The 16,462-nt window shown below is 42.4% G+C and overlaps 1 protein-coding gene and 1 non-coding gene across 2 annotated transcripts in view; one reads left to right on the forward strand and one right to left on the reverse strand.

Moving 5' to 3' along the window:
* The window catches only part of PITPNC1 (phosphatidylinositol transfer protein cytoplasmic 1), a 321,334-nt gene that overhangs the window by 215,423 nt on the left and 89,449 nt on the right, over positions 1-16,462 (forward strand). The gene's annotated exons all lie outside the window — the stretch shown is intronic.
* LOC135271768 (U6 spliceosomal RNA) lies at positions 12,133-12,238 on the reverse strand. Its single transcript, XR_010339896.1, has one exon. It is a non-coding gene; the product is annotated as a U6 spliceosomal RNA (small nuclear RNA).

A 16,462-nucleotide genomic window follows, 5' to 3' on the forward strand; every position in this document is an offset into this window, starting at 1 on the left:
AGTTTGGAGCTAGAGAGGCAATACCAAGTGTCAAGATCTGAATGACCATTTTGTAAGCACTGTGGTGATAATTGACTCAAAAAAAAAAAAAAGTCATCAATTGATGCTAAGACCATTGAGCAAAACAAGTATTAGGGAACAGGATATTCACACTGTTTCAAAATATCACCACCAGTGCCGGGCGCAGTAGCTCATGCCTATAATCTCAGCACTTTGGGAGGCCAAGGCAGGTGGATCATCTGAGGTCGAGATCTTGAGACCAGCCTGGCTAGTCTGGTGAGACCCTGTGTCTACTAAAAATACAAAAAAAAAAAAAAAAAAAAAAAAAAAAAAAAAAAACAGATGTCATGGCACATGCCTGGAGGCTGAGGCAGGAGAATTGCTTGAACCCTGGAGGTGGAGGTTGCAGTGAGCCAAGATCACGCCACTGCACTCCAGCCTGGGTGACAGAGTGAGACATCGTCTCAAAAAAGAAAAAAAAAGAAAGAAATGCAGAGAGGACAAATCAGAGAATAATGAGATTGGCTTCCTACAGGGGCTGTGTATGGGATCAGGGTGGAGATGGAGAGAGAAGCACTACTTCTGGGAGTATACCTTTTTGAATCATTAAACTTTTGAAATCATGTTAATGTTTTCCCAGATCAAAAATAATGAAACCAAATCATCAGGGATTAGGCGGGGGTTTGATGTGATGGAAGATACTAAAATAGAAGTAAGACAGAAATAGGCTGGATGTGGTGGCTCATGCCTGTAATCCCAGCACTTTGGGAGGCCAAGGCAGGCAGATCACCTGAGGTCAGGAGTTTGAGACCAGCATGGCCAACATGGTGAAACCCCATCTTTAAAAAAAAAAAAAAAAGAAGTAGAACAGAAATAAATGAACCTAACTGTATTTTAAAAGACATAAAATAACCACACAGAAAAGGAGAACAAAAGACCTTCCCCAAGTAATTCTCAATTACACAGCACTTTGACTATATACCCTCAGTCTGAAGACAGTGAGTATTGCAAATAAATATTGAATTCTAAATCATAAGTTTGTTTCTTACTGTAGTATGGGCTAGAAGTACTGAAACTATTTTTTGTATAACGTAAGGCAATATACAACCATAGGGCCTAAATGTAGAAGAAAGTCACCATTTGCAACCATCATAATAGTAATTGATTTAATAGTAAACATCATTGAATGCTAAAACTAATGTGTGAAAAGTTTGATGAGGAACAGGATATTTATATGAACTAAGAGTATTTCTCTGCAAATGACTTATTAATGGAAAGGGGAAATAGAAATAATTTTACATAGACGGCCGAGCACAGTGGCTCACGCCTGTAATCCCAGCACTTTGGCAGGCCCAGGCCAGTGGATCACCTGAGGTCGGGAGTTCAAGACCATGGTGAAACCCCATCTCTACTAAAAATACAAAAACATTAGTTGGGAATGGTGGCAGGCGCCTGTAATCCCATCTACTGGGGAGACTGAGGCAGGAGAATCACTTAAACCCGGGAGGTGGAGGTTGCACTGAGCCAAGATCGTGCCGTTGCACTCCAGCCTGGGCAACAAGAGTGAAACTCCATCTCAAAAAAAAACAAAATTTACAATAGACAAACCTGGTGTATATCACCTTAACCAACGTTTGTAACATTATCAATCCTGGAAGAAAACAGTAGCAGAAACGATATGCTGTCTTGAAAAAGATGCATCCCCTCTGTGTTATTCTTGTCCAAAAAAAAAACCCATAAGCTGAATCTAATCATAAGGAAACTTTACACAGACACAGACTGATGGGATTCTATAAAATAATTGGCCTATACGCTCCAAAATTGTTGAGGTCATGAAAGACAAAGAAAGGCTGATGAATTATTTTAGAGTAGAGAAGACTAAAGAGACAAGACAACTAAATGCAGTCTGATCCTGGACTAGAACCTGAACTGGAGAAAAAGAGCCCAAAGGATATTACTGGGTAATTGGCAAAATTTAAATAGGGACTGAAGATTCGATAACAGTATCATAGCAATGTTAAACCTCCTGATTTTGATCATTGTGCCGTAGTTATATAAGAGAATGTCCTTGTTCTTAGGAAATTCACCCTGAAATATCTAGGAGTCACGGGATAGATAGATCTGCAATGTTCTCTCAAATCTGTAAGACAAAGCAAAAGAAGCAAATGTTAACGGTTAGAGAATCTGGGTAAAGGGTGTTCAGCAATTTTTTGATATTTCTTGATCTTTTTAATATTCTTTCAATTTTTTGATATGTTTGACATTACATTATTTAAAATCACAATTGTTTATTTGTTTAAATTTTTTCTGGAGACAGGGTCTTGCTGTGTTACCCAGGCTGGAGTGCAGTGGCACCATCACGACGTATTGCAGCCTCAACCTCCTGGGCTCAAGCAGTCCTCCCCACCTCAGCCTTCTTAGTAGCTGCGACTACAGGAGCTCACCATTATGCCTGACTTATTATTATTATTATTATTATTATTATTATTATTATTATTATTATTTTAGAGATGGGCATCTCACCGTGTTGCCCAGGCTGGTCTTGAACTCTTGGGCTCAACTAATCTTCCTACCTCAGCCTCCCAAAGTGCTGGCATTATAGGAGAGAGTCACCACAACCCAGCACAATGATTTTTTTTTAATTAAAATTGAAACAGCAAAAAAAAATGGCATAAAGAATGTAACCAAAGCTAAAATAATTTTGTTATAAGCAGACAGTGTGTATAAATTGAAAACCTAAGAGAATTTACAAATTATCTTAAATGGAATAGTAAATAGTTAAAACGATGGAGTTCAGAAGGGTTACTGGATATCAGATCAACATACAAATATCAGTAATATTCCGTATATAAGTAATAATTAGAAAATACTAATCCCATTATCAATAGCAACACAACTTTAAGGTACCTAAGAACAAATCTAACTTTTCTAGGCAAAATTATTATTAAAGGACATAACAAAGACCTGAACAAACAACAAATACTCCATGTGCATGGATCAAAAGACTAAATACTGTAAAGAAGTAAGTGATTTCCTAAATCACTCTCCAAATTAAATGTAATTCCAATCAACATCTCAACAGGATTGTCATAAATCGTAAAATTAAATGGACAAATAAAAGTCCACAGATAGCTAAGACAAATTTTGAACAAAGAACAAAGAGGTGAGGTTCATCGTATTTGATATTGGCACAAAGATAGAAATACACGTAAGCTGATGATGTGAATTTGATACATAATAGATAAGGTGTCTCCAAACAGTGGGAAGGAAAGATAACTTTCTCAGTAAATGACATTAAGTTAATTGACATTTCACAAGGAAAAGTAAAATAATAGGCCAGGCACCCCTTAGCTTGTGCAAGTAATCCCAGCACTTTGGGAGGCCAAGGCAAGAGGGTACCTTGAGTCTAGGAGTTCGAGGCCAGCCCAGGCAACATAGCTAGACCCCATCTCTACAAACAATAAAAACAATTAGCTGCGCATGATGATGCGGGCCTGTAGCTCCGGCTACTTCTGAGACCAAGGCAGGAGAATCACTTGAGCCTGGGAGGTCAGAACTGCAGTGAGTCATGATGGCATCACTACACTCATCTTGACAACAGAGCAAGACCATGTCTCAAGAGAAAAAAAGAAAGAAAATAATAGATTCCTACGTCACTCCATATTTAAAAATAAACTCCAAAAGTAGTTTACAAACCTGATCATGGAAACCATTAAAATCATTTAAGACTATCTTATTTATGGATGCAGATGCATTTATATGTTGCATAAAATGTAAAGTTTATTTTAAAATGTGAACCAGGTTCACAATAAATTTATGATAGCTGTCAGCCAGGTGTGGAAGAGGAAGGAATTTCAACTCTAAGTGTCAAATTTTCTCTTTTTTTTTTTAAGTAGGGACAGGATCGGAATCAAATATGACAAAATAATTGCATATGTTTGAGTGTGGCTGTTTTTGGTTTTTTGTTTTGTTTGTTTAGATGGAGTCTCCCTCTGTCACCCAGGCTGGAGTACAGTGACATGATCTTGGCCCACTGCAACCTCCACCTCCCGGGTTCAAGTGATTCTCCTGCCTCAGCCTCCCAAGTAGCTGAGATTATTATAGGCGCTTGCCACCACACCCGACTAGCTTTTACATTTTTAGTAAAGATGGGGTTTTACCATGTTGGCCAGGCTGGTGATCTGCCCTCCTCGACCTCCCAAAGTGCTGAGATTACAGGAATGAGCCATGTTTTTTATATGAGTTTTCATATTCTTCTTGATATTGGTCTTTTGAGTTCTGAAAAAGGAAACTATTCATCTGAGCCTTCTGTTCCATGAAACGCAAACTTCTCCAGTACTTTGTGATCCATTGTTAGCCTCAGTCACTGGCTTTGCAGTTGTTTCTTAAATGTCTGGCTTCTTTTCCCCTCATAATTACTATGGGGACAGTGTATGTCACTTAAAAAAAAATAGGCCCAGCTTTGCTGTTTATTTACCTAGAGCTTTGTGTTTATGTTTGTTGAGTCCAGTGGGTGGTGCCTTGGTGGGTGGATTGCTCATGTCAGAGGATGGACAGCAGCCTTGGGTCTTGGAGCATTTTGGTGGAGGCCACTTGAGGAATCTGCCAAAAGCTAGCAGCTGGCCAGGCCCAGTGAGTAGGATGATGTACTAGAATCAGAGAAATCACCAGCCTTTGACCAAAGAGAGTCCAAAGCAGGGCTCTGCAGCCGAGTGATAACGGGACTTTGCTGTTCTGACCTTCCCCAGCTGTGTAAAGGGGAAAATCGCACCCACTTCAGAGAGAATGGGGAGGATTCAGTGAGATGCTGCATATCAAATGCTTCATAAACCATAGTTCTGTTTTCTCTTTCACTTCAGTTATGCCTCATGGAACCACTTCAGAGTTGGACTCTTAGAGATCCACAAATGGGGAGCTCAGTGCAATTTGGGGTGTCCTTTTGGAGGGAAAGTACCAAGTTTTCAGGTTTCTGAAGTCCGCAGTCCCTATTCGTTTTTCAGCATCCAGAGGCATCCTCGGACATCAGTTGATACATCTCTAGGGGCTTTTGAGTTCACTTTTCCTAAGTGGAGAGAGGAGTGGTCACTGGTACAAGCAGCAGACCCTCTGCCTCATGGCCTCCTGCCTGGAGGTTGGGGATTCTGGTTTCAGACACAGTGCTTCCTTGGGTTTAACTCACCTGTAAGGGATCCTGCTTGTCACAGCTCTGTTCCAAGAGGTGAGAGCCATCTATGTTGTTGTTCCAAGTTAATCATCTACAGGATTGTGGCAGAATAGAGAAAGGATGAAGGCTGTAGATGCTAGAGTCAAACCAGGTGTCTTTGAATCCCAAGTCAACTCTTTAGCAGCTAGTTAAGGCATGTTATTTCACTTCCTTGTGCCCCTGTCAAATGGGCATCATGATAGTTTCCACTCATAGGGTACTTACGAGGATTAAATGTGTTACGCATGAAAAGTGCACAGGATAGGGCTTGGTACACATTTTAGACATTCCATGTTTTAACACGGCCATTGTTCTTCATGTTTTAACAACCTTAAAAATGGAATGCATGTTAGAGTTGATGGCATGTCACAATTACAAGTGGCAGCATTTTTTCTTTTTCAGTGATATAATTGGCGGCATCTTAGATTCAATGAATTAATTCAGCATGATACTCCTTTTGCATAGGATATTGAGATGTACATCATAAGTGCATTTCAATACTGAATAGTGTTTGCATATCAAATGTGAACACTGAACTGAATTCTGCCAAAGTCAAGTCATTGAATAATAAGCTATTCAGTTGTTCAGGCCTGGAAAGTTGTTAACTTTTTCCAGGGCACTGGCTGGCTTCCTAGTCATGCAAATGCCTTGATAGAGCTCTGAAAAGGGAACCATTGAATCTTCTCCTCGTACGTTCAGAGCCATCATCTTTGTAAAATGGATTCCTTACTAAAAATCCCTGGATGCCATCTATCTGATATACCTTCAAGGACAAAGTCTCAGCTAGTATTTTAGTTTTTTTAAAAAATGTGGGGCGAGGGGATAATAGGAGCTGAGCTTACAGAAAAAAAGTTAGTGATTTCCAATGGACATGATTTTAAAGCAGTTTTTGCCTTTTGATGCGCTAAAAGCATTGCGTCCATCTGCTCCCCTGCTTGTACACAGGCTCTGCTTTTTAACCATGCAGTGTGTCAGCTGTTGCCCACCAAATTCCATACTTTATCTTCTGAGACTAATGGCAATTCTGTCTGAGTAATATGAAGCTATTAAATCATATTTAAATCCTATTGCTCCACTAATACAGATTGAAGCCGTATTTATATTCCATCTTATTTTTATGGCCATTTGGTACATAAATTTGTTAAATATAAACCTCATGGGGCCAGGTGCAGTGGCTCACGCCTGTAATCCTAGCACTTTGGGAAGCCGAGGCGGGCGGATCATGAGGTCAGGAGATCAAGACCAGCCCGGGCAACATGGAGAAACCCCATCTCCACTAAAAATACAAACATTAACTGGGTGTGGTGGTGCATGCCTGTAATCCCAGCTACTCAGGAGGCTGAGGCAGGAGAATCGCTTGAACCTGAAAGGCAGAGGTTGTGGTGAGCCAAGATCACACCACTGCATACCAGCCTGGGTGACAGAGCAAGACTCTGTCAAAAAAATAAATAAACTTCCTGGAGCTTCATCTGAAAATGTTTCATCTTGTTCCCAGTCATGTGAAGAGATGATCATAAATACCTTTGGAATATGCAGACCATTATCTAGAGTAATTTTAATTATCTTTAGCTGTGCCGATCAGATTATTAATAAATAGATGTTGAAAAGCATCAGCAAAATGCCATCGTGGAAGAGATCCTTGGATAAAACAAAATAATTGACCATTTGGTGCTGAAATGTTTTATTATCACTCCTACCAAGGTTCAGAAATCTATCATGAGATTGGGTTTGTTCTGAACTCAACATCACCTTGGTTGGGATGTCAAAACTAGCATGAATTATTGAAATGAAATATGAAACATATTAAGGAACGTCCTCGGGAATGAAGGACACTGGAAAGACTGATTTTTTCCTAGTAACTTAATTTTGATCTATGGGTGAAGCTTTGTTTTCAGCACCCAGCTATATTTGCCTAGAGCCATCTGGGTCTCTTGGAATAGATAATGTTAAACCAGATACACCAGTTGTACACTGGTATGCCTTTGTCGAGGGCTTTTGGTGACAGTTTGAAATAGAAAAAAAAGTATTGCTTTTTTTTAAAAAAAAAGTGATCCTGGCTAAGCACAGTGGCTCATACCTGTCATCCCAGCATTTTGGGAGGCCGAGACCAGCGGATCACAAGGTCAGGAGTTCTAGACCAGCCTGGCCAATATGGTAAAACCCCATCTCTACTAAAAATAAAAAAATTAGCGAGGTATCGTGGTGGGTGCCTGTAGGTCCCAGCTACTTAGGAGACTGAGGCAGGAGAATCGCTTGAACCCGGGAGGCAGAGGTTTCACTGAGCCGAGATCACACCACTACACTCCAACCTGGGTGACAGAGAGAAACTCTGTCTCAAAAAAAAAGTGATCCTGTGGTACTCACAGGTGGTAACATTCTGCTTTGGCTAAAAGTTTACATACCTGCATACTGTTCCCTATTTCTCTTTGTTGTTATTGTTTTGTTTGTTTGTTTTGAGATAGAGTCTCACTGTGTTACCCAGGCTGGAGTGCAGCAGTGCAATCCTGGCTCACTGCAACCTCTGCCTCCCAGGTTCAATCAGTTCTCCTCTCTCAGCCTCCCAAGTATGGGATTACAGGTGTGTGCCACCACGCCTAGCTAATTTTTGTATTTGTAGTATAGATGGGGTTTCACCATGTTGCCCAGGCTGGTCTCAAACTCCTGACCTCAGGAGATCTGCCTACCTTGGCCTCCCAAAGTGCTGGGATTATAGGCGTGAGGCACCGTGCCCAGCCTGTTCCCTAGTTCTAATATTTGTTCTTGCATTGAGAAAATCTTACTCTTGGGAAAAAATATCTCTAGTATTCTTAAGGATAAAAAAATTAGTGACTCCCTCTGGGTAGATTTTTAATATTTTTTTGTCAGATTTCTTCTCTAACTGCTCTGAAGCTGTGGCTTCTTTCTGGAACCCACTTTGTAAATTTTCACCATGTCAAGGAACAGAATGTACAATGGGCGACAGTAATCATTATACACTTGTGCAAACAGGAACGTCCCATGTAAAGGACAACTCTGTATGCTTTATCTTGTAGCAAACCAGTGCCTCTACAGATAGCAGGTGTTTAGTTACGTTGGACAAAGTCAAGAAGTGGCTTTATGGGGCAGAACTCTCAGAGACTTTAACAGGCTTCTCCTGAGGCAAAGTTGGGGTAATGTACCTGAAGCGTCCCATGTTGTCTCAAGGGTAGTCAGCAGCTGCCTTGAGAGATGGGAAGATCAGCCTTGTTTTGAAGAAACCGAGATTTGCTCATGTTGTTTCTAACTTTTTTTCTAAACTGATAAAAATGTAAAGTCATCTGGTTTCAAGACCGACTATTCCCTTGGTGTTCCTCATTCCCCAGAGGCTGAGTAAATTCTTATGGTTTAAACGTTCTTCCCCTTGATTTTCTATACTTCCTTGGGTTTGTTTTTAAAATGATAGTGTTCTGAACATTTTTGTTTGTTTGTTTGTTTTTGAGACAGAGTCTTGCTCTGTCACCCAGTCTGGAGTACAGTGGCACAATTTCAGCTCACTGCAACCTCCACCTCCCGAACTCAAGTGATCCTCCCACTTCAGCCTCCCAAATAACTGGGACTATAGGCACTTGCCACCATGCTCGGCTAATTTTTTAATTGTTTTTAATAGAGACAAGGTCTTCCTATATTGTCCACTCTGATCTTGAACTCCTGGGCTCAAGCATTCTTCCCACCTCGGCCTCCCAAACTGCTGGGATTACAGGCATGAGCCACCATGCCTGGCCCCAAATAATTGATATAAGCCATTTATCATAGTTCCAGACATATCATAGATGTTTAGTAACTATCAGTTATCTTCCTCAGGCCAAGCATGGTGGCTCACACCTGTAATCCCCACACTTTGGGAGGCCAAAGTAGGTAGCTCACTTGAGGTCAGGAATTCGAGACCATCCTGGCTAACATGGCGAAACCCCATCTCCAGTAAATATACAAAAATTCACCTAGTGTGGTGGCACACACCTGTAATCCCAGCTACTCAGGAGGCTGAGGCAGGAGAATGACTTGAATACAGGAGGTGGAGGTTGCAGTGAGCTGAGATCACGCCACTGTACTCCAGCCTAGGAGACAGAGTGAGTGAGGCACCAGATCAATAAAAAAAGAAAAAGAAAAAAAAAAAAGTTATCTTCCTTAATCTCTTTGTGTTAACTTCCTAGTGGAAATTTGAGAAGTCCTTTATTTGACATTAAAAAGGCAGGATGATTTTAATGGCACATTAATTCATTGTACAAGAAACACTTGTGAAGCATCTACTCGGCACCAGGAGTTGTCAGGCTGGTGGGAGGAGGCAGGTACTACCATTGCAAGACGATGCGATAGGTCAAAACAACGTGATAGGCTCTACGGAGGACACACGCTAGAGGGTCAGGATGGAAGGACAGGATCGTGATGCAGGGAGAGACTGGTAGAGAACACAGATGTTTGCAGTAGATCAGGTGGTAGAGAATGCAGCTCGAGATTTAAAGCAGTGACAGTTGAAACAGGGAGGAGAGAATTAGGAAGAGAGAGAAAGATTGGTGCCTAGTTGGGATGGAGCAATTGGCTCAGGGGACTGGGATAATTCAGGTTTTTGTCACGAACGGGTGTTGGTGCCACCAACTAAGACAAGGAGTTTTTTTAAAGTAGTTTAGGAAATGCTATGATGCCCCTCACTGCCAAATTCCTATGTTAAACTCCTAAGCGCCGCCCCCCCCCCCCCCGCCAGGTGATAGCATTAGAAGGTGAGGCCTTTGAAGGTGCTTAGGCCTTAAGGGCCCCAGATAGACCCCTTGTCCCTTCTACCCTGTGAGGACACAACTAGATTATGCTATCTGCCCAGGCGCGGTGGCTCAGTCAAGAAATAAATTTCTTTTGTTCACACACTACCCAGTATATGGCATTTTCAAATAGCAGCCCAAACAGACTGAGACAGGCAAGGTTGATGAGGTCAGCTTTTGTCCAGTTGAGTTTGAAATACTCATGGAAAACTTAGTGAAATAACCAGTAGGACATTTGGTATATACATCCAAAGCTGAGACCTAGAGATACAGATTCAGAAGCCGTAAAGGTAGTTTTGAAAGCGTAATAACGGAGGATATTACCAAAGGATACTTGAGGGATAAAATGGAAAGAAGGGCAAGGATGGAACCTGGGGGAATAGTGACATTTAACGGGAAGGAAATGGAAGAGCATCCCATAAAGATGGATGAGAAAGGAATGCTCTGAGAGTTAGAAGGAGAATCGGGATGCTTGGGAGTCACAAAGGCCCTGGAAAGTGAGAACAATCAGGAAGAAACTGTCACCAATAACAGCAACAGAGTTTCGGGAACACAGAACTTAAAAGGTCCTGTGGGAATGAGCGATAAGGTCACTAGTGACTCATTTTCACCATGAAAACAAGTGACATGGTGGAGGTAGAAGCCAGTTTGCAGTATCCTTTGATGCTTAGCTATGTAAGGAAGGAAAAGAATCGGATCAGAAGGCGACTTAGAGTGGAAGGGAGAAGCCGTTGCAAGATCTCCCATCTCTGTGGAAAAGAGGTTCATGTTCTGATGCATCTTCTCTGTTCCAAACGCAGAGCAGTGGCAGATAAAATACAAAGAGAGAAAGTCAAAGTGATATAGCTGGACTCGTGGATCAAAACCTCGGAAGGATGGGGGTAACCTGGATTGGCTGGACTCCAGGTCTGGGGGGCAGGCAGGTATTGATGTAGGTCTTTTATGCCAATGGGACTAAAAGTACTCAATGCAAACTGGGGGACCACAGCCAGGCTCACTGTTGGAAAAAAGAGGCTGGCGTAGGGCGCCCCCACCCTCTTCATTCTTTCAGGTGAAAGGAACCTGAAAAGAATCCCTTATGACTAAACTAAGATTAGTTTCATGACAGTGGCTTACGGCACTAGCTTTGCTTTTGGGAGGCAACTGTAAAACCTAGAGATTGGTGTGAGGAGTCAGGGAGTGGAGGTGGAGAAAAATACAACAGCAATAGCAACAGTAACAACAAAGCCTGCCCCTCAAAACAACCCCACAAATCAAAGGCAATAGAGACAGCCAAGGTATCAACAGTCAGAATGTAAATTCACTGCCAAAGAAAATAACTTTGTAGATAGACCTGATTAAAATAGTATAGTTGGGCTGCTCAGAGGGGAAAGTAAAGAAATAATGTTCATATTAAAAGAATGAGAAGTTAAGAAACAAAAAAGAAACAAGAACACAAGGTTTGAAAAAGAACCAGTTTGAAAAGTTAGGGACTGAATCATTGAAATCTGAGTGGGTAAGATAAACTAGGCTGGATACAACTGAAGAGATAATTAGTGAATTGGAAGATATTAATAGTATTGTGAAATACAGTCTATTTCATGGCACAGAAATATAAAGAATGGTTAAAATAAATAATTAAATTGGGAAGGAATGAGAGTTGCCATGTGATTAACTCATAGGAGCAGAAAAATACTAGGTTGGTGCAAAAGTAATTGTGGTTTTTGCCATTACTTTTAATCCAATTACTTTTGCACCAGCCATACAATAGAGAAATAGCAGAAAAGCAATATTTGAAACAATAAAGGCTGAGAATTTTCTAGAATTGAAGAGAGACACAAATCCTTAAAGTATATTTGAGTAATAACAGTAATGGTAAACACTTATTTAGCCTTATGTTCCAGGCAGTATTCTATATGCTTTCTTTTTTAAGAAAAACCATACACACACACACACACACACACACACACGCACATACATATATATACACACACACATATATACACACACACACATGCATATATATATATATATACACACACACATATATATATAATTGCGTTTTAGGTTTTGGGGTACATGTGAAGAACATGCAGGATTGTTGCATAGGTGCACACATGGCGATGTGGTTTGCTGCCTTTCTCCCCATGTTATCCCTCCCCAACTCCCCACCCCCCACTGAAAAATATGGAACACTTCACGAATTTGTGTTTCATCCTTGCGCAGGGGCCATGCTCATCTTCTCTGCATCATTCCAATTTTAGTATATGTGCGCCGAAGCAAGCACATATATGTGCTTCTATATGCTTTCTATGCATTAACTCATTAATCCTCTAATATCCCTGGGATAAGAGAAGTTTGCATGTGAATAAACTGGAAAAGAGAGAATGTGTATAATTCGCCCAAGATCACACAACTGGGTGGTGGGATTTGACCCCAAGCAGCCTGGCTACCCTCTAATACCTCTCTAAATCCTAAGGGATTAACAAAAATAAATCTATACCTAGATATATTGTCATGAAACTACAGATTATCAAAGATTTTTTCAAAGAGCTCCTTTACAGGAAAGACAGATCACATACAAAGGAACAACCCTCATCCTAATAGTGGGCTTCTGATTAGCAACAACAGTTGCAAGTCAATGAAAGGATAGATTCTAAAACCCAGGACAAGGCATGGGACACAAGAAACAAATGTGGGCCCATCAAATGATACAATGTTATCCGTTAACTTCACTGCGAAATACTAAGGAAGGAGCTGGTAGCCAGTGAAAGTTTGGAGTTACAAGAGGAAGAGCAGCTGGGCCCCGGGTGGCCCATGCCCGTAATCCCAGCACAGTGGGAGGCTGGGGAAGGAGATCATTTGAGCCCACGAGCTCAAGACCAGCCCAGGCAACATAGTGAGACCCTGTCACTACAAAAAAATTTAAAAATTAGGCAAGCATGGTGGCACTCACCTGTAGTCACAGCTACTTGGGAGGCTGAGGTGGGGAGGATCACTTGAGCCCAAGAGGTTGAGGCTGCAGTGAGCCATGATTGTGCCACTACATTCTAGCCTGGGTGACAGGGCAAGATCCTGTCTCAAAAAGAAAGAAAACACGAGGAAGAGTCTGCTCCTGGAAGCTAAAAGTGAATGGTCTTCATGAACCTCTGAAGCAGAAGGGAAAACAGGGATAGAAGGGGCAGAAAGTGACGAGCACATGCCTGAAGGCCTCTGGTTTCCAGTCATGTGGGAAGAAAGGTCATCTCCTGTAAAGGAAGGGGTCAGGAAAGAGGGCTGAAGGAGGATCATAAAGGTCAAAGATAACCTTTATGGGAAATGGATGAGAAGAGTCAGAGCATTGCTCGAAAGTCTTGGCAGTGTGGTGAAATTTTGAGTGAGTGGTGCCATCAGCCTAAATAATTGTGTTGTTTCCCCAGCTGTGCTTTGCAGCCTGCGTGTAGGAGCACAGGAAATGGTTGAATTGATTCAGGATTTGTCTTCAGGGTAGGTTCAGCAGAGTATGGAAAAATTGAGTAAGTGAAGGTCAAAATGAGCTTTGGAGTCCAACAGAGACTCTTGGGGATTGGAGGGTTCGGTGAGGTCAAGGAGAAAGCGTCCTGGGAGTGAGAGTCGGAGAATACAGGTTGGGGCTGGAGCAAAAGTAACTAGAGCTTTCAGATTGCAGAAGTGGAGTAATTCCAGGAGATTCAAGAGCCCGTGTAGCTTGAAGGGAAGTGGTTAGAGGTGGAATGGAGGTGAAGGTCATTAGAGGAGAAGGAAAGGAAAAGGAATTTGGAGGCTGGGCCTGTAGTGTTGATGGGCTGCCCATGTGGACCCTGAAATCACAAAGATGTGGATATAAGCTAGGGCAAGGTGGAGTCCTGGGCGTGGTCCATGGCGTTCGTGAAGCCAGGGGCAGGTGGTCTGTAAATAATAGCAGTCATCACTGATCATGAATGAGGTGTGTGGCTGGAAAGCATTAGCCTGGAGGAGGAGGGCCCCGGAAAAGTGCCAGTCATTCTACAAGTGACCACTAACCTCAGGAGAGAGAGAGAGAGAGTGTGTGTGTGTGTGTGTGTGTGTGTGAGTGAGACAGAGAGAGAGCGAGAGAGAGAGCGTCTTGCTCTGTCATCCAGGTTAGAGTACAGTGGTATGATCTCAGTTCACTGCAACCTCGACCTCCTGGGCTCAGGTGATCCTCCCACCTCAGCCTCTCAAGTAGCTGGAACTACAGGTGCACACCACCATGCCCAGCTAATTTTGGTATTTTTTGTATAGAGATGGGGTTTTGCCATGTTGCCCAGGCTGGTCTCCAACTTCTGGGCTCAAGTGATCCTCTTGCCTCACCCTCCAAAGTGCTGGGATTACAGGCATGAGCCACCACACTAGGCCCCTGGGTCACCTCTTACACCAGAGCCAATGGGTTCATTTGATCAATCTGAGCAGTACTCACAGAATTCAGTAGTCTTCTCACACCTTTTTCCCAGTTTCAAAGTCCAGAGTCAGAGCCACTTGCTGACTTGAGTGGTTATGGCAGGGCCCCATCTAATGGCCCTTTTGCAAAGTACAGCTAGAGCAAGCAGGCTCGCCTATGCCTCTTTTCTCATCAAAAGGAAGGCAAAGAGGGCAGAGATTAGACCAGCAGGCCCTGGCTAGGAAGTAACATCTTCGAGAGTAAAGAAGTAATCATGATGGCAGCAATGTGGATATTGACTTGTAATAATGGTGACGGACATACGGATATTGGCAGTAATATTTACATGAGCCCAGCATCCTGCCAACCTGTCTATAGATAGCCACAATCTCATGAAATCCTCACAACTATTAATATCCCCATTTTACAACTGACACTGAGGCTTAGTGAGAGCCAGTGTTCTGCACAACCTCAGAGCTAGCAAGTGTCAGATCTAGGACTCAATTCTAGGTTAGTTTAGCCTTGGAGCACGAGCTTTCATATAACTAATCTGCTGTCTCTGGCTCTAAAAATGAGATAAGACTGTACATGGAGCCAGGTGCAGTGGCTGATACCTATAATCCCAGCACTTTAGGAGGCTGAGGCAGACGGATCACTTGAGGTCAGGAGTTTGAGACCAGCACGGCCAACAAGGTGAAACGCTGTCTCTACTAAAAATAAAAAAATTAGCCAGGCGTGGTGGTGCATGCTTGTAATCCTAGCTGCTTGAGAGGCTGAGATAGGAGAATCACTTGAACCCAGGAGGCAGAGACTGCAGTGAGTCGAGATCACGCCACTACTCCAGTCTGGGCAACAGAAAAAGACTCTGTCTCAAAAAAAAAAAAAAAAAAAAAGATGGTACATGGAGTCAGCTACTCTAGTTTTTAAAGTCTGGTTGAAGGTTTAAATTTTCACAGTGAGGAAAAGGAAGTAAGTCATTCCCATCTTAAAGAAGCATTGTCAAAGGAATTTTTTTCTACTTCCAAGTTTTGCAGGGAGGCAAATATTCTGAAAGGAATTATCATGGTAATAATGTCCCATACCATTTTTGTTAAAATCAAAAACTCTTTTATTACTAGGAATTTTCTGAGATTTAGTACCACATAATGGGTGTTTATCGACTGGAACAGTGAGGGAAAATGGCCTTCCAGCCACACATCCAGCTTTTATACATCTTCAAACATGGATGGAAGGCGGAGCTGGGTGGCCTCAAGTCTGGGTCAAGTCAGCTTCCCCAGGATTAGAAGGGGAGGCTGTAGGCTAACAGCAGGATGCAGGTGATAAATGAAGGAGGGGATGTTTCTCATGAAAACAAATTCTCAGAGAAAGAGGATCTGGGTAGGAACACCAGAGAGACTGAACATCAGAGAGATTGGCCTCAGAGACCCAGAGGCAAAATAAATAAGTTAAAAATAAGACAGTCCTAGGCCAGGCATGGTGGCTCACACCTGTAATCCCAACTCTTTGGGAGGCCGAGGTGGGCGGATCACTTGAGGTCAGGACTTTTAAACCATCCTGACCAACATAGTCAAACCTCATCTAGTAGAGATGTTTTGTATGTTTAGTAGAAACATACAAAAATTAGCCAGGCATGAAAGTGTACGCCTGTAGTTCGAGCTACTTGGGAAGCTGAGGCACGAGAATTGCTTGAACCCAGGAGGTGGAGGTTGCAGTGAGCTGAGATCACGCCACTGCACTCCAGCCGGGGCAACAGAGTGAGACTCCATCTCAAAAAAATTTTTTAAAATATGGCCAGGCACAGTGGCTCATGCCTATAATCCCAGCACTTTGGGAGACATAGACGGGCAGATCATCTGAGGTCAGGAGTTCAAGACCAGCCTGACCAACATGGTGAAACCCTGTCTCTACAGAAAATAAAAAATTAGCCAGGCATGGTGGCACATGCCTGTAGTCTCAGCTACTTAGGAAGCTGAGGCAGGAGAATCGCTTGAACCCGGGAGGCAGAGGTTACAGTGAGCTGAGATCACGCCACTGCACTCCAGCCTGGGCAACAGAGTGAGACTCTGTCTCAATTAATAAAATAAAATTTAAAAATAAGAATAAAATAAAACAAGG

This window comes from Aotus nancymaae, unplaced genomic scaffold (assembly GCF_030222135.1).
Source record: "Aotus nancymaae isolate 86718 unplaced genomic scaffold, 86718_ANA_hifiasm-v0.15.2.pri h1tg000089l, whole genome shotgun sequence".
NCBI lineage: Eukaryota > Metazoa > Chordata > Mammalia > Primates > Aotidae > Aotus > Aotus nancymaae.